Below are 16,362 nucleotides of genomic sequence, written 5' to 3' on the forward strand. Positions count from 1 at the left end.
CCATCAATATATCACCTCTGTTCCAAGTTCTTAAATTCATCTGTAATGTTTAGGGCTCTAACTGTGGGCCGAAAGACTAACACAAGAAGCATACAGGCAAAAATATAATTCATATAAAGCATATTAATGCCCTATTAGTAGACTATCCCTAATTCTTGAAATATAGAATAAATGTTACCAAAATAATCCAAGAATCATTTTTTTTGTGTTTTTGTGAGAAGGGACAGTTATCTCTGTTTCAGCTTAAAATTGGGGTACATGGCCCTAGACTGGTATCTCATTATAAACATTTACTGTGAATTCTAACCGAGATAAAAAAACATTTTAGTGTTTAGTGAACTCAATATTAAGCCAGAAAGCCACTAGCACAGTAAAACTGTAATGCAATAAATGTACAATACATTTCTCCCCCTTTTAAATCTGATTTTATTCATATTTTCATGCGATACCTGCAAGAGGTACCGGTTTACAGGAATCTCTAATTGTAGCCAGATGCCCCTGGAAATTGCCACAGCACTAGTTTTAATAACACATGGCAGTTCACAGGCAGAAATTATTGCTAAAGGTTTTTTTTTTTGTTATTTATTTTTCCTGTTCCTGGCGCTAACTTATTTATAGGCAGTGTCTGTGCTGAATTCAGTAAACTACTTCCCGTCACCATCGCTCTCGGTAAAATCTATTAACGCTTTTTAACCATAAACGTTTGAGGAGTTGATGTGATTGCTAATCTATTTTACACACGTGCTATAGGATGTCACGGATAGAAACCTATATCTTATTAAGCGTTTAAAACCCCCCTGCACCGACAAGTCTGTCTGGTGTTGCTTGCAAACTGGAAGGGGTTAAAGTGGGGAACCCGCTCACTCCAGTCAGTTCATTCATATGGTTTTTGTTTAGCATTGCGATGTAAATTACATCAGCGTAATATATAAGCGGATATATCGGCCCTTCTGCTGGCCAGATGTTGGATGTATAGAATCAGATGGGGGGGGCAGAAATGAAGGGGAAGGGGTTGTTTGTGCTGAGGATTTACTGCATTGCCCAGAGCGGTGAAAAGGTCTTCATTATACACTCACTACAAGGACCTGGAAAACAGAACACAAGGAGACCGCACACTTTCGTAGCTGTATTTTTACATGTGATATTCTGTTATATGTACGATTTACATAATTTATGGAGTGCCATCAGATTCCATATTGCTAATAATAATCTGAGATTTTATTTTTTTTTAGCACTTTATTGCGCATCATCCATAATGGCCATGTCAATGAACTTGCAGACGTTATCTGTGTAGTGTAGGCATTTTTAAAGCCAGATATCAAAAATTTTATTTTATTTTCTGGTTACAATGTTTCAAACATGGTAATGACAACAAGTTCCAACAAAGTGTAGGTAGGTATTCTTAGGGGAATGGCGAAGGAAGCTACATGGTTTTAAAAACCCATATTGTTGTATTCACAAGCACTGGCTTCCCAGTAGGCTTTGGTAAATCACTGCAGATCTCCGGAAATATACGTAATCGGAGTTTGTGTATGAGGGGAGCTGGAACATCGTAAGACCTTGAGCTTTGTTCTTTTATTGTTTTGTGACTTTCCACATTGGAGAGCACTAGTGTAGAATAGTAGACAATTTTGTAATTGTGGGGTAAGGGTCTGGTCTGCTTTTTTTTAAAGCACTGATTGATGAACACTGCACCCAAGCCTGTATTATATGCAAAGAATGTAAGGCTTGGCTTCCATTTTTTATAAAGAAGAAGTTCTTTGCAGATGGTAGACAACACATTTTAAAGGTCTGGCCTGTTGGAGTTATTTCCAGTTTTATGTGAGGTCGGACAGTCACTGGGTGACAGAGGGCAGGGTCTGCCATCTGGCAATCGTAAAATAACAGGGCAATACACACTTTTATTTGGAGGGGGTCTAGTTGGAGACTTGTTGGTAGTGAAACATACCACTGACTTGTCACTAGCAGACTTTTTTTTTTTTTAGGGCTCATGGGTGCTGCACACAGGGTCAAAAGTTCAGAATGTCCATTCCCTGCCCCTCCGAGGAGATAGACGGTGTTGTGTATGGGGGCTGGGGAAGGAATGCAAAGACTGTAAAATGGCTGGTCTCTGCCGTCCTCTGCTCCACACTCCCCTTCCTTTTCTTCCTCCTCACAAGAGGTTTCTCTGTTAAGGGTGAAGGTTAAAATGGGGCAGGGTCTAACTTTTGGAACACTTCAGACCCTAATAAAAATACCGCACTGCTACTACATGAGGACGGTGGTTCTGGGAAGAGTTTGTTGCATTCGTTGAACACAGCATGGTTCGCTTGAGTCATAACCAATGAAATCTGCACATTGAGTTGTCTAATGCTTTCATACAGACCAGGATGGGACAATGCAAAACATGTTACCTCTGACATACACATGAATATGTGTGAATGTAACATATGTATGTGAATATATATCTATCACACTCATATGTGTCCTCATGGAAACCCCTGCAATTATTTAACATGACACATCAAACAGAAAGTATTTCACATACGATCAGTCTTATGTATCGATGTTGTGAAAGCATAGGACCTCAAAACGTTAACCTATAGATATGCTTGCATTAACTTAATGTATAACTTATACAGGGTGTGAGTAGAAGGCGCGTTGCGCTGAACACACCCAGCCTAGAGTCTTTTACATCATCCCCTTAACTACTTGTGTGAAATATTGGAGGGACTGTACCTTACGTTCTAACTAAAGTTACTATACATTCACATTTATAAATTGACATTCTGCTTTGTCTTGTAGCGGATGCGCCATCTTGTTTCACCATTGGTAATAAAATAACAGACAAGGGCATATTGTGAAATGTAGCGGGGTATGTATTTCTTTTTTTGTTGGTCATAGTTTTTTAAATGACTGATTTGGTCAAGTTTGTTCAATAATCCACTTTAACCATCCATGGATTTTATTTTCCTTCTCTGTGTATTCTGATTACAAAACATTTAAATGAGCAAAGATTTTGGAATGCAAACGCTACATCTGTTCTGTATTATTGTGAAACACAATGCTGCCAAAATCTCTTTGCGCAGTTTTATTTTTTGTAATTTTTAACATAGAAATATTTGTTTTTGATAAAATTACTCTTGCTGTTTGGTGTACATCAACTGGTTTACTAACTGGGACAAAGTGGCTGTAAGAAAGAAAGAAAAAAAAAAAAAGCATGTATGTGTGTGTGTGTGTATGTATGTGTGTATGTATATATATATATATATATACTTTTTAACATAACATTGCTTGTCTTTATAACAAAAGCTCAAACCATCTGAATTGTAGCAAGGACCCTTAGTATCCGTTAGAATGACTTCATTCATACGTGTGTTGAAGTTGGCAGCTGTTCAATGACAGTATGATGCAAGTTTTTAATTAGACTTGGGATTTTTAAGACTAATTTCCATATCATTCCTTGTATAAGGATAATGTTTATTTAAGTCTTGTTTGTGATGGTATTAAGTGCCAATAATCCATCCGGTTTCTATCTTAAATACCTTCTTTACTTTTAATGAGGAAGTGTATTTAATAGTCGTCTTTATCTTGTATAAAGGGATAGACGGTTTTTGGGGTTTTTTTTTTTGCCTGAAACATTTGTGCTTACCATAGAGATCCTGTTCTGACAAGTTCTGCATTTTTTGTTTCTATTTCTACATATCTAACTGGTCAAATTCTGTTTCCTGATAAAAAAACCTGAAGCTCTGCAGTAGGTAAAAGCGAGCCTTGCGCCTCTATTAAAGGCGTTTAATAACAAAATAATAATGTATAGAATGCGCCATACAGCTTTATGTGAGCCTTCAAGCCTTGGCATAACATCCGGTATAGTTGGTTGACTCCCAGATAATGTGGCGGCGGCGGTGTTTTTTAAAATTATTTATTTATTTAAATTGGGCATTTTCTCACTTTTCCGTATTACATAACTTCTGTAACATCTACAGCAACAGAACCCCAGTCATCAATATCGTAATTTGGGTTTACATTTATATCCATTGACCCTTTTTAAGATCAATAGCAGTCCATGTGTTTTGATAGGATCTCTTACTTCCAGTGGATGTTGGAGATAGTTTTACTTATTTTATGGAAAGCAAATATTTTCTGGTGATGCTGTGTCTTTAATGACCTGACCGAGGGATGACCAGCCTTTCTACAGAAAAGATTTATAAAACTCCTCTTGAAGAAGAAGAAGAAGAAGAAGAAGAAGAAGTGGCTTTATATCTTATCACATATTTCTTGTAAATGTTTACATCAGGGTAACTCTTCCAGTACCGGAGGGTGGACGCCACCCAGCCCTCCAAAGAGTTAAAATCTGCTTACAATCTTTACCTCCTACTTATACCCTGTTCTCTTTTACTAATTAGCATCTCAAGCTCTGCAGCATACATGGAACTGAAAGCATGGTTCTAAATCCCTGCTAGGTGGTGGCCAGGTCACGGCTTCTAATTAAGGGTTTATAATGTGACTTGTTGAAGGGTCTTCCTCCTCCCTCCATACAAATGCACGCCTTGCAGTGAGTGATGTCTAGCAAAGGACCGCATGAAGCCCAACGGCTTCTTTTCAGCTGCAAAACGGCCCCTGGTTATTAGTCAAATTGAAATGTTTTAGTTGGGTGATCTAAGCCTTATAATCTTCCTTTGACAAGATATCCCCCACACCCTTGCTGCTCCTGCATTTTTTTTTAAGCCACCTTAAAGCTTTTAGTGTAAGTTATGACCACAAACAGTACGGGTTTGGAATGGGAGCGTTCGCAAGCTTCTCGGTGATGTGTGAAAGCCGTTTGATGAGGAGGATTTTGCTGCTTTTCGCGTGTGCGCAGAATATTCAGCAGTCTGTATTATTCATTGTCGGGTTTTTCTGTTTGTATTCAGAAGGGGCCTGCGCTCTGCTCCGAACATGTTAGTCACTTCCTGGGTGTATCTGCTACAGATAGCAGAATGTAAGCTTTTCTTTGCTAACTGTGTGTAAATATATGTGTGTGTGTGTGTGTGTGTGTGTGTGTGTGCATATATATATATATATATATGTGTGTATGCATAATTGTATATAATCATAATATGCTCTTAAAATGAGGGACAAAAAAACCTCATTAACCAAATTACTCGTATTTATTGGTTTAATTCGAGCTGCTAAAAAAATAAATAAATAAATAAAAAACCCCACACACAAATGATGAACATATCTCCTCCAATTTGCAACCTGCTCATATGCAGCCTGACAGTGAAAATAGATGGGCTTCTGCTCGTTCTTGTCATGCATGGGAAGCCTTTACATGAAAAAAATCAATTCAACGTATCGATCCATTAACCAATACACCAATCAGTTGTCATACAATATCCATTTGGGTCTCATCACCGCGTACGGCTCACAGCGCTTTTCATCGTTACTGTTTATCAAGGTGTCCTAAGAGATTTGTTACAGTTTTCTTAGTCTGGTCACCTACAGTAAAGGATAAAGTTGAAAAGTTCACAGTCCCTGTTTTTGTGTGTTGGGCTTTTATTATCCCCATTTGTGTTTTTTTGAGGTGACCTGGCCTAAGGGCATCAGACAGGTCAGCAGTTGTTATCTGTTTTACAACAGTCTGTCTAAAGGACAGGGATCTTCCATTAAAGTTATTTATTTTACGGCTAGTCCTTTTCAATGAGGCCGTAAAATACTTTTCTCCAATCAACAAATAAGGCAGACAAGGCTACAAAGGGAGCTGCTGATGCGGCTGCTACATCATTGTGATGTGTCTGACCCTTTCGCCTTGTTCTGTGCGTATTGGTAATTGTATGCTACTAATGCATTATGCAACAATGGTTGGGAATCTCGCAGGCGTCTATGGTCTACTGTGCTAATAGGTGCACTCATAATAATAATAATATAGCACTGATTGTTTGCAACACTCATAAATGTGGTAATCCAAGTTGGGCAACCCAACCTGTTGCTGAACTTGATTGCCTGAGAGTTATGAGGGTTGTATTCAGACATCAGATACCTATTACCCCTAAGTTACCCCTCTGTGGCTAATGTATTTATAGCCAAGCATGGAAAGTTCCCAGTAATCTGGGACTGGTATAAATATCATTGGCCAGGATGTTAACCTATTTCCTCTTGGTTGGTGGTGAAATATCACTGGAAATGAATGATCTGTGTCTGTCTGTCTCCTAGTTTGTTTGTTCGTGACGGGCTAGGAAAAGTATTGCTTACAGTGTTACCCGCGAGGTATCTGGCGCTCATACCATGCAAAGCCAGTAGTTTATTTCAGACTGAGTACGTATTCTAACAAAAACTTTTTTTTCTTTCTTTCTTTCATATTCTTCTTTGGTCCTGCGCTGGATGTGGGCAAACAGGTAAGACTCGCTTTGTTGTCTGTCACACACCTGCACACGTATCTGCCCCATATGTTTTTAACCCCCCTCATTCCACAAGAGAACACGAGTTATTGTTCCACATAGATCTGAAATAATGACTTTCTTGGAAAAAGTCTAATATAATGTTGCTACACGGCATTTCTCAGTTGCCCCGTGACCCTTGCTGATAATCTCTTAAAATACGTCCACTTTTGAGCAATAACTGCATCTCTCGCGGGAACTGACATATGGCAGCACTCCCTGCAACGTTACAGGCTAAAGTGTAGAGGAAGTCTGAAAAATAATAAAAATGTTCAACATCTGGTCCCAACCATCTCGATACCTTACCCTTCGGGGAGTGAACACACTTATTAGGTATTTTTCCTCTTTGCAAGGAAGTACACATGGTAACAATTACAATGTCTCCAGTTCTGAACCGCTAGCAGAACACAATAAAAAAAAAAACAAAAAAAACTAAATATAAATAATCTTATTTGAGTTCTAGACCGCTAGCCGTGAGAGGGTCCTGCTGACACAGTTGCCAAGAGCACTAAAGACCTGTATTTAATGTGAGGGATTTTTGGAATAAAATTGCACAAAATCTTTTCTATAAGCGTACATCCGTTACTATGGCTGCAGGCCGAAATAAAAGGTAGACATGTTAAAAAGAATGTTTAAAAAAAGTGAAAAATATATGTTGGGTTAACCTTTACATGGCATTTACAGTTTATAGAATGATGGGACCAAACATAAATCACTCCGTACTAGAGAGCTTGTAAACCTGCTTATTTGGCAATAAATAATACAGTATAGAGGCCATCCCTCAAGTTTCTTGCTTGCCATTATCCTACTTTCCACACCCATTATTAATATTCTGTGGTGTGGAAATAGCTAGATCTCAGTAGTTGCCGGCGCGTAATAATGGGATGTTATTAGCACATCATTCTGTGGAAAATCTAAATTGTTCCGATTCTTGCCCCCAAAACAAGCTCCTTTTGTCTGTATGCCTTATTTATGTCTGAGCGGGCTTTATACATTTGAATGAAAATGCTTATTTATGACCACCTATCTTTGCATTGTATTATACGTCAACGTTTATTGTGGTACGTAATAGACATTTGTTCTGCCTGTATGTAGACTTGAAGCCCCTTCCCCGAAATCATAACTTTAGAGGCGTACGATGGTGGGGGGCTTCTTGTTTTAACCAAAATATGCCTGGTCCCAGTTAGTGGATTGGGTTGCCTAGAGAGTTATTAGCAGATCAGTCATGGTGGATTAGGTCTTCAATCTATATTACATTATTTTAACATCAGCAAGGAATCCAAGGAACTGCATTAGAACTTTTACTACATACTTTTTAAAGGTTTGCATTTATCCCTAATATTGTCTTCTTGAACGTATCTTCCTCGAAGTTAAGTAACTGGTACAGTACAGGGTATGAATTGTGCATTAATGGGACTGATGTTGGGAAGACAAACACATTTGGATGCGCCTTCCCTAGGTCAAGTTCATATATTGTTTTGTTAGTTGCCGGAATGAATCCCGAAGAAGTTCTTGTGTAACATCTGCATCTGGCTACTCCCTGTCTGCTCTTTTTGCAAATATTTCCTTTGTTGCAGAACTTCCTACTTTTTGCTGAGTTTTGCCCTTACCCAAACACACTTTTACCGAGTGATTCATATTAAAAAAAAAAAAAAACTGCAGCGTCCCCTCGGAATGTGAAATGTGGGACAGATGCATTGGATAACCTCCACAAGCTGCCATGACAACTGGAGTTTCCAACCAGATGGCTCTAGTATGACACAATAGTGAAAGAACGCCATGGACTAGCAGGATGTAAAATGGTTTCATATGTTAGCTTGAGGCACCACAGGTCGCTGAAGCAACCAATCGGGTCCAAGAATTCTTAAGTGAAATTCTCAGTTCCATGTTCAGAATGGGACTTGTTCTGTCCCTGTCGTTGTCTCTCTCTTTAATCTACCTTTTGAAAGTCTTCTGGAAGTTAACTAGTCTATCATGTTAGCTCCCCCCCCTCCTAACTGCACTATTTTGTTTGCTTTTCTATGATTAGTTATTCCGTGCTTGTAAACCTTTGTTTGAAAGGCGTCTGTTTGTTTGGGGTTTACAAGTGTCCTGGTCTTGCCCTGTGTTTAACAAGTGATGTCACAGAGTAGTGAAACCGTGATGCTAATCAGTTGGTCTCCAGAGTCACCGACATAACAAATGAACCAGTCTTTTTATACGTACATGCTTGTCAGATCACAGATCTCCGGACAGAGTGTAGAATGTAGTTGTCATGACATGTCCTTTTGAAGTTATCCCACGTTAAATCCAATGTCATAATTCCATTTGTTACAAAACGGTTTCTCAGCCTCTGTAGCAGGCTCCAGGACCCTCTCCCACCTTCTATGTTTATTATGATTGTCCTTCAGGAGCCCCTGCTTTGGCTTGTACTTTTCAACTCTGATTTATCAGCTAAAGCCTTAATTATAGCTATAAAACCATTCTCCCATGGTCCCCTGACAGTGAACAAGTCAGAGAGCATTTAGAGGGCAAGGGTCAGAGGTCAGTTTTGTTGGAGGGGTTGAAGTTGAGCAGAAGCCACTCCGACAGTTCAACCAAATTGAACCTAAAATGCTTTTGTTTGATTGTATGTGTTTTTTATGAGAGTATTTAATTACCACGTTGCTTTCTTTCCCTCAAAAATGTGTATTTTTCCTGGAGACGTATTAATTTTTTAACCTTATGACGATTTATTGGAAGGGATAAAACATTGGGTTTATTTTAACAATTGCTGTCCCAGAATATAATGTTTTCGATTAATTGGCATATAATCCAGTGAACGGTTATGGCTGAGATGTGCGGGCAGAAAGTCTCTGTATGCAAATTATCCCCGCGCTAGTGAGGAAAGTCTTGTTCACGAAAAGCGGAAGTAGGCTGACAGCCCCTGCTGTCCACCCACAGTTTTTTTTTTTTAATCATACCTCTAAAAGAGGAAAAAGAAGACTTCCTGTGTTACTTTGTAACAAGTTCATGTCCTTGCCACTTCCACTATGATTGGTGGTGATTGAAGTGAGAGGAAAAAAATACTATGCCGATGATAGTGAATGTGTTTCCTGGGTATGGTGAAGGTTTTTATGTATGTTCCAAGCTGCTGCCCTGAAACCCCTCTCCCTACCAAAGCTTTTAGAGTATTTAGGCTATTTCTAAGGTAGCTTGTACAAGGAGGCTTGTGAGCATCCATGATAGCAAGAGATCCTTTTTTTTTTTTTTTTTTTTTAACGTGCTGAGATGTCCCGTCCTTTTTTTTTTTTTTTTTACATTCTTGATATCTGTGTAGCCAGCACTGCAGCTTTTCGTAGGTAGGATATAAACTGAACGCCAGCCCCAGCTGGAGATGTTCCTTGTCGCACGCAGCCATCTGGTCACCTGGCTTTCTTAATTATGTAACATTTACCAGCTTTGGATTTTTTTTTTTGGGGTACTGGAAACCTTCCTCTTACTCATACAGAGTAGCTCCAGGTCAACGGAACTGGGTCAGTAGGAAGGCTGCTATGTTGTGTTGCCCGTTCCGTGTTCTGAAATACCGCATCTTGAGAAACGGTGCAGTGCCTGCAGCTTTAAGTGTGTCTGCAGCATGCGTCAGCTCCAGGCGGCAGACAGCTCTGGCAGACTGTGGGGAGAGAGGAGGGAGGAGGCGTGTAGAGGCGGTGGGGAGGAGGAGGAGGAAGAGGAAGGAGGGGGCACAGAGGACAGAACAGCCACAGTCTGGGCTTCCAGCCTCCTGGCTAGACTGCAGAAACTTATAATTGAGTTCCTGAGCTGTTCCTCCCCTCCCTGCAGCTCGGCTGAAAAACACCCTGGCTCACAGCCATGCCCTTTCACAGTGACCTTGCCTGCAAATAGCAAGCAGGAATTTACAGGCACTCCGCACTTGGGCAAGCGTAAGGAGGCTTAATGATAGGAGACGGTACCTCGGTTTAAAAAAAAATAATTATAATAAAAAAGGAACATAAAGCGTTAGTCTGTAAAATATACTGTTTCTCTCTTCACAATTCTTCTCAAAGACTGTTATTATTTGTATAGCGGCATCATATTTCACGATGCATTGCATCTTGTGATGAATTTTGATGAATATTTTTCCACTGTATATCAAACAATTCATGGTAGAATTTGCGCATGCGTGATTTTGCTTATGTAAAATGAGACTGACATTCATCTAGTACAGATGTGATTGGCTTCCACTACAATGCTTTCAGTTGGAGGACTACAGTATATGTGCAGGAAGCATACTTGGGTACACTTCCTGCTTTCAGAAGCGATTGTCCGGGGGGGGAAGAAATGAGGCACAAGTCTCTTTCTAAGTCTATTTGCAAAAGAAGGCATGCGCCGATTTGAATTCTTTAAATGCCTCGAATTCAGTGCAAAATGAATGAGTCTGCTTTAAAAAGTAAATTGTGGTACTAGACTTCTTTTAGGTATGATTTAAGATGGGTATAACAATAGAATAAGTTATCACTAATGCACTATAAGCTACATCCTTGGTTTTGTGCCAGCGCAAAGTTTGTGTGATTCAAAAGAATCGTTTTTATTTTTTTTGTTGTAAGCGAATGTTGCTTGTAGAAGAACTGGTATTTCTGGCCTGCCCACTTACCGTTTAGCTCTGTGGAAATTGCCTCTTAAGTCAGCTGTGGGCATTCTTAAAACTACAACAGAGCTTTATCTGTTGTAGTGAAAGGTAAGTATTGTTTGCACAAGGTGCATATTACGGATTAAAAAAAAAAAGTTTGGCGTTGTTATGGTAAGGACATTCACAAAAAAGACAGGAAACAATTAATCCATTCTCTGGCATATCCGGTTGTGGATCCAAACCCACTCCGCCCCCCCCCCCCCCCCCCCCGCTGTTCAAAGAAAAACGTTTCACCCAACTCTCTGCTGCCGTATCTTCTTTCATGGCAGCTTCGACCCTGAGAAAGGCACCAGGTTAATGTTGTAATTCAAATGGCAGTTCGAGGTTTTTTTATTGCTCAATTTAAAATAAAATACATCTAACGGTGTATTGGAATCCAGGATTACTAGGGCACATGAATTGCATTTGGTCATGCATTCTATGTAAAAACCCCAGCGGCTATATATATATATATATATATATATATATATATATATATATATATATATATATATATATATATATAATATATATAAATTGAGCAAAAACTTGCTTTGCCCAAACCTTTGGCTTTTAAAGGGTTCTAAAATGGAGCGCAAGACCAGAAACAATAAAGGTCGTTGTTCGTGTATCTTGCATGGGTTTTTTTTCTTTTCTTTTTAATTTAATGAGAGACTCCAGACCTTTAGTAGCTGTGAGATTCCTGGCACTTGTGTTGGATCTGAACAGAGCAGTGTTCCTGTTCCCTGAACATATGGTAACCCAGCACCTGTTTTAAAAGCACACCGCAGGTTCCCTACATTACTTATTTGTGGGTGATATGTAGAAGAGGAAGTTTTAAATTCATTTCCCCCCTGATCCCACCTGACTGACACCTGCTCTGTTACTAATATTGGCAAATTCTCCGAGGTTCCCTGGCAGGGCGTAAAAAAAGAACATAATTCCCTTACGCTCCAAAATACAGGAATGAATAAGATAGATCATATGTTCCTTGTTAATATTATTGTTTTATTTATTTGGGCTCCATAAATGTTGCACATATCTCACAACCAACAGGATAGATGTGGTCCTTGAGCTTTTGCTGTGGTCTCCTAGCCTGTTCTTCTAAATGGTTTGCAGCTAATAATATATATCAATAACTTTGTTACTTCCAATGTATATGATTTACCATTATATTGCCAGTAGATCTCGTACTGGGCAATTACATGATTGCTCCTCAAATGCAGGAAAATTAAATGTAAAATGTGTTTGGCATACACTTTGTGTTCACGGTATGAAGAAGCCAAAGTCGCCACCATTGTAGATTACATTGTTCAGAAGTAACAAGTGTGTAAATCCATCAATGTGCTCTTTGATGTTAATCAGAAGCCATACTTAGTTTCTGTATCAGATAAAATAAATGCCTTACTGTTCTCCGTACCCTGGGAGGAAAACACTGCTCAGAATGAATTGTCTCGCAGAAGGACGTGACCCAGTAAATTGTCTTGAAATCAGACGGCATTAAGCCATTCTTATAGTTCCTGCCAAGTGCGTATTAGTGTCGCCCCTGCGAGTACTGAGGCCATTTACAGATAAAGATAGATTAATTCCCTCAATGGAATACACTGGCTTGAGCAGAGGCGTCAATACCAGTTCACGAGAAGAGGCTTAATCAATAAGAGATCAGATAGTCTGCCCCTCCTTTCCTAAATGCCGCGTACCTTTTTATATGAAGATGGTGAAAGATTTGCTATGGGGCCGTGTACATACCTCCCCCCCCCACCCGCTCTATGAAACGGCCCCACATTCCTTGTAACTGCGTAATTACATGTCGGCTTTTCTAGTTAATGGGGCCTTCTGTTCCTACCTGGGCATTCAATTTATTAGTAAAAAAAACTGCAAAGCCATTAATCTTATTTTAACCAGTCCGATGGCCTCGTGCCTATAGATTTTCTTCGATTCTTTAAATACATTTTATTTAGCTCCATGCAGGGCCGCAGTGTGGGGATTTTATATTTCAAGATAGATCAAGAACATTATAGTCGGGAGTAATTGATATTCTGGAGAGATTCTCGGATACATCGAACATTGTAAACAAATAGGGTAGGAAAATGTAAGCGAGCGAGGGGCTGAAGGTTAAAAATAATTATTTATATAATTCTAGAGTAAAATGAGTGCCATATTTTCTTTTGGTTGGAGGGGGGGGGGAATCTTGTCACCCCCATGATAGAAAAATTGTAATCATACGATTAGGTGACATGCTGTCAAAATCCGGTTCGCATACAAAACCTACAAATTCAGAAACGTATCTGTATAAAAGTATCCTTCTGCAAAGCAAAAAGGGTTAAGGTAAATTTAGTCTTGAAGAAAGAGGAATGTTTTAGCTAGTGACTATGCCTCTCTACCGCAGGAATTTGTTTAGTCTTCCTTGTCACTGAAAATGTTACATTATGTCTTCCTAAAGTACTTCCCTCCGCTCTGTTTCTTTCATGTTACCATGAAGTGGGGGAAAAAGGCTTTATATCATTAATATATACATTTTTTTATGCTGCTTTTTAACCAGTAAAGTTAGTCACCTTCTACTTGGTATTGGATTGTTGAAGCAATCAGTATGAAATAAGGTGAGCTTCCTATACTTGTAATACTGAGGTGTGGCTCCAAGTGGATGTCTAGAAGAACACCGTGTAGTCCAGGAGGCCTTATTACTCAGAATAATGTATTCAACGTAAATTTGGTTCTCTTCCCGCTCAGAGTTTCTGAGAAGAAAACCTCATACCTGCAACTCTTGGTTGGGTCGTTATTAAAGTTCCCGACATGCGGAGGTTCTTGAATAATGGAGTGGTTATGACGTGGTGGAGTTTTGGACTCCAAAGGATTATTACCCCGCAATTGCCGACTAAAACAATCTTTTGTTGCTTGCTTGCAAGGCATCATGGGAATTGTAGTCTGACAGCTGGGGTCTCTCTATATACATGCATATATATAAAATTTTACATTTAATTTTTTTAAAAAATCCTTTTTTCTGGAACACTGTGTGTCTAGCTGATTCAGCTCGCTAAGCTGCTATTTTTTTTATATGGCCCTCTTCTGTAGTTTAGGGGCCCCTTACAGTGTTTTTGGTGCCGGGCCAAACTTCCTCTTCTATCTCTGCTCTTGCTCTCTATTCCCCCCTTACTGATTGCCAAGAATGTGGAAAATAAAATAATTAAAAAACACACACACAGGAAATGCCTTTTCTTCTTCTTTTTCTCTAATGACATCCCCAGCTGCAGTTGGATGGGAGAATTTGCAGTGGAGGAGGAGACATTTTTGGTGGAAATTTGCATGGCTGCCAAACTAAACGGGTTCTTCCGAGCGGTGGATACACTGGTCCCTTTCTCTGAATAGTTGGCCTATATTTGCAGTTCTGATTAAGAAAAAATGACATCAGTAATTGTGTTTTTTCTCCCCAGCCCTATTTTGTAGTCTTTCTTTTGCCATCCTCTCCATGCCTAAGGCTTACTTTGAATTTCTTTTAGATGGAATGGTATTTAACACCATGGCATGAGGCCACTGATTTCCTTGTGACCGATCCTATGCTGTGTTGAAAAGTTGTCTTAGATGTGTGTAGGGGTATTAGATAAAACTGATGAAAAAGCACCACTTTTACATGCAATGCCACATGACTCTTTGCGGCAGAAGGTTAATTGCGTGCGTCAATTGTCCACATTCTGATTCTAGATCTCTAGCGGCTGGTATTGTTTAGTCTTAAGGATTTCCACAAAGGCTGATCTTGTGGAGCTCTTACAAGGCTCAGTAGGCAGGTAGTGGCTAACCAGCTGGTGGCAGATGAAATTTGCCATGATTGATCCTCGGGATGACACAGACTCGGGGGATTAGAGACCGCCATGCTTGCCAAGCCCTCATCACATTTTAGGACATTGCTACTCGTTTTTGTTCCTGAGACAGGAATTGTTCTGCTGACTTTTTTTTTTTTTTTGCCTACTTACTGTCTACCTAATAAATAAACGTCTCATTGCGATGCCTGCTGCTTCCACTCTGTTTAAAGAAAAAAGGAAAATAGATGGACAATGATTCAGTCTGGTATTTTTGTGAATCCAACTTCCAGACAAAACAGACGAGGGGAGGAAAGAACATAGACATCTCTTTATTGCTTGCAGCAGTTGTAAAATGGACTTAAACCAACAATGCTTAATGTAATATGTAAAAGCACAAGCCAAAAGCGGATCTCTGCTAGATTTAGAGGGGTTTTTTTTTGGGGGGGGGTTGTGGGGTAACAGGCCAGCTTATGATCCGTGTACAACATTTGTCTACATTTTTCTTATCCTGGATTAAAAAAACAAGATCAGATTTTTTTTTTCTAGTCCATGTATTCTCTGATGTTGAAATTTGTGACCTTGTGCAATCGGGAAAGCGGCATGTCCCAAAAGCTGACATCCCAACAGCCGCGGAAGACCCCTGTCATTATTCTTTTACACTAAATGGCCCAACCACTGCACCGCCAGCCAGCCAGCTTTCCCAATAAAACATCAAAAGGTGAACAGAAATTTTACAAGCTGCCCTCTCCCTCGGAGTCTGTGCTTTTAAATGCTGTCATTATCTCTGCGGCTGACAGAATGGCAAGTCAGAACATATAGCATTAGCTTACAAACTCCACGATGCAGGTTCAGCACGTGTTGAGGCACCTTTTGTGGTGTTTTTTTCCCTTTTTTTTCCTTTTTCAATCTTAAGAAAACTGAAGCGCATTTACTTACCCAGCAGGTGGTGGGCTTTTTTTTTTTTTTTTTTTTTTTTTAACTATTTCAGTACCGGTGCATGCAGTGGAGTGTTTAATCCTGCCCTGGGTCAATTGGAATAAATGAACATCTGAGCTGGTGACCTCTGTCCGCAGCTTTTCTAAGGTGTCCTTATGTTACACGCACTGCATTGTGATTTGATTGAGGGCTCCTCTGATGTCAGGTGCAGAATAATCGGTTAATGGGATTTTGACTCCATTTACCACAAGGCTGAGAAATGTCGAAGGTCTGCAGGCTGTGTTTTAATCCACATTTTTTCCTCCTCTCTCCATCCTTTTGTGCTAATATAGTGTGCAAAGAAGTTTTGAAATGCTTTGTGTCAATGTGCCTTGAAGCTGTCAGATCTGAGCTTCTGCATCTGCCCAACCCTTTGCCCACCAGATGTGTTTACACGATTCCGTGGGACAGGATTTAACTCTCACTACTCTCAGCCAGGAAATGTGGAATTTTGCTTCCTAGGCAGCCTACCAAGTTGAGTTGTGTGCGGCATTGTAGCTCCTTGTTTATTCTACAGGGGATTGGACACTTGTTATCTTTTGGATGTAGGATTGTTTTTTTTTAT

At 39.7% G+C, this 16,362-nt stretch overlaps 1 protein-coding gene across 3 annotated transcripts in view; it reads left to right on the forward strand.

The window, feature by feature from the left end:
* LOC149297935 (ski oncogene) overlaps positions 1-16,362 on the forward strand; it is a 53,654-nt gene that overhangs the window by 17,214 nt on the left and 20,078 nt on the right. The window lies entirely within an intron of this gene.

Source organism: Sceloporus occidentalis, unplaced genomic scaffold (genome assembly GCF_023333645.1).
Source record: "Sceloporus occidentalis isolate IW3139 unplaced genomic scaffold, rSceOcc1.0.p SCAF_35, whole genome shotgun sequence".
Classification (NCBI taxonomy): Eukaryota; Metazoa; Chordata; class Lepidosauria; order Squamata; family Phrynosomatidae; genus Sceloporus; species Sceloporus occidentalis.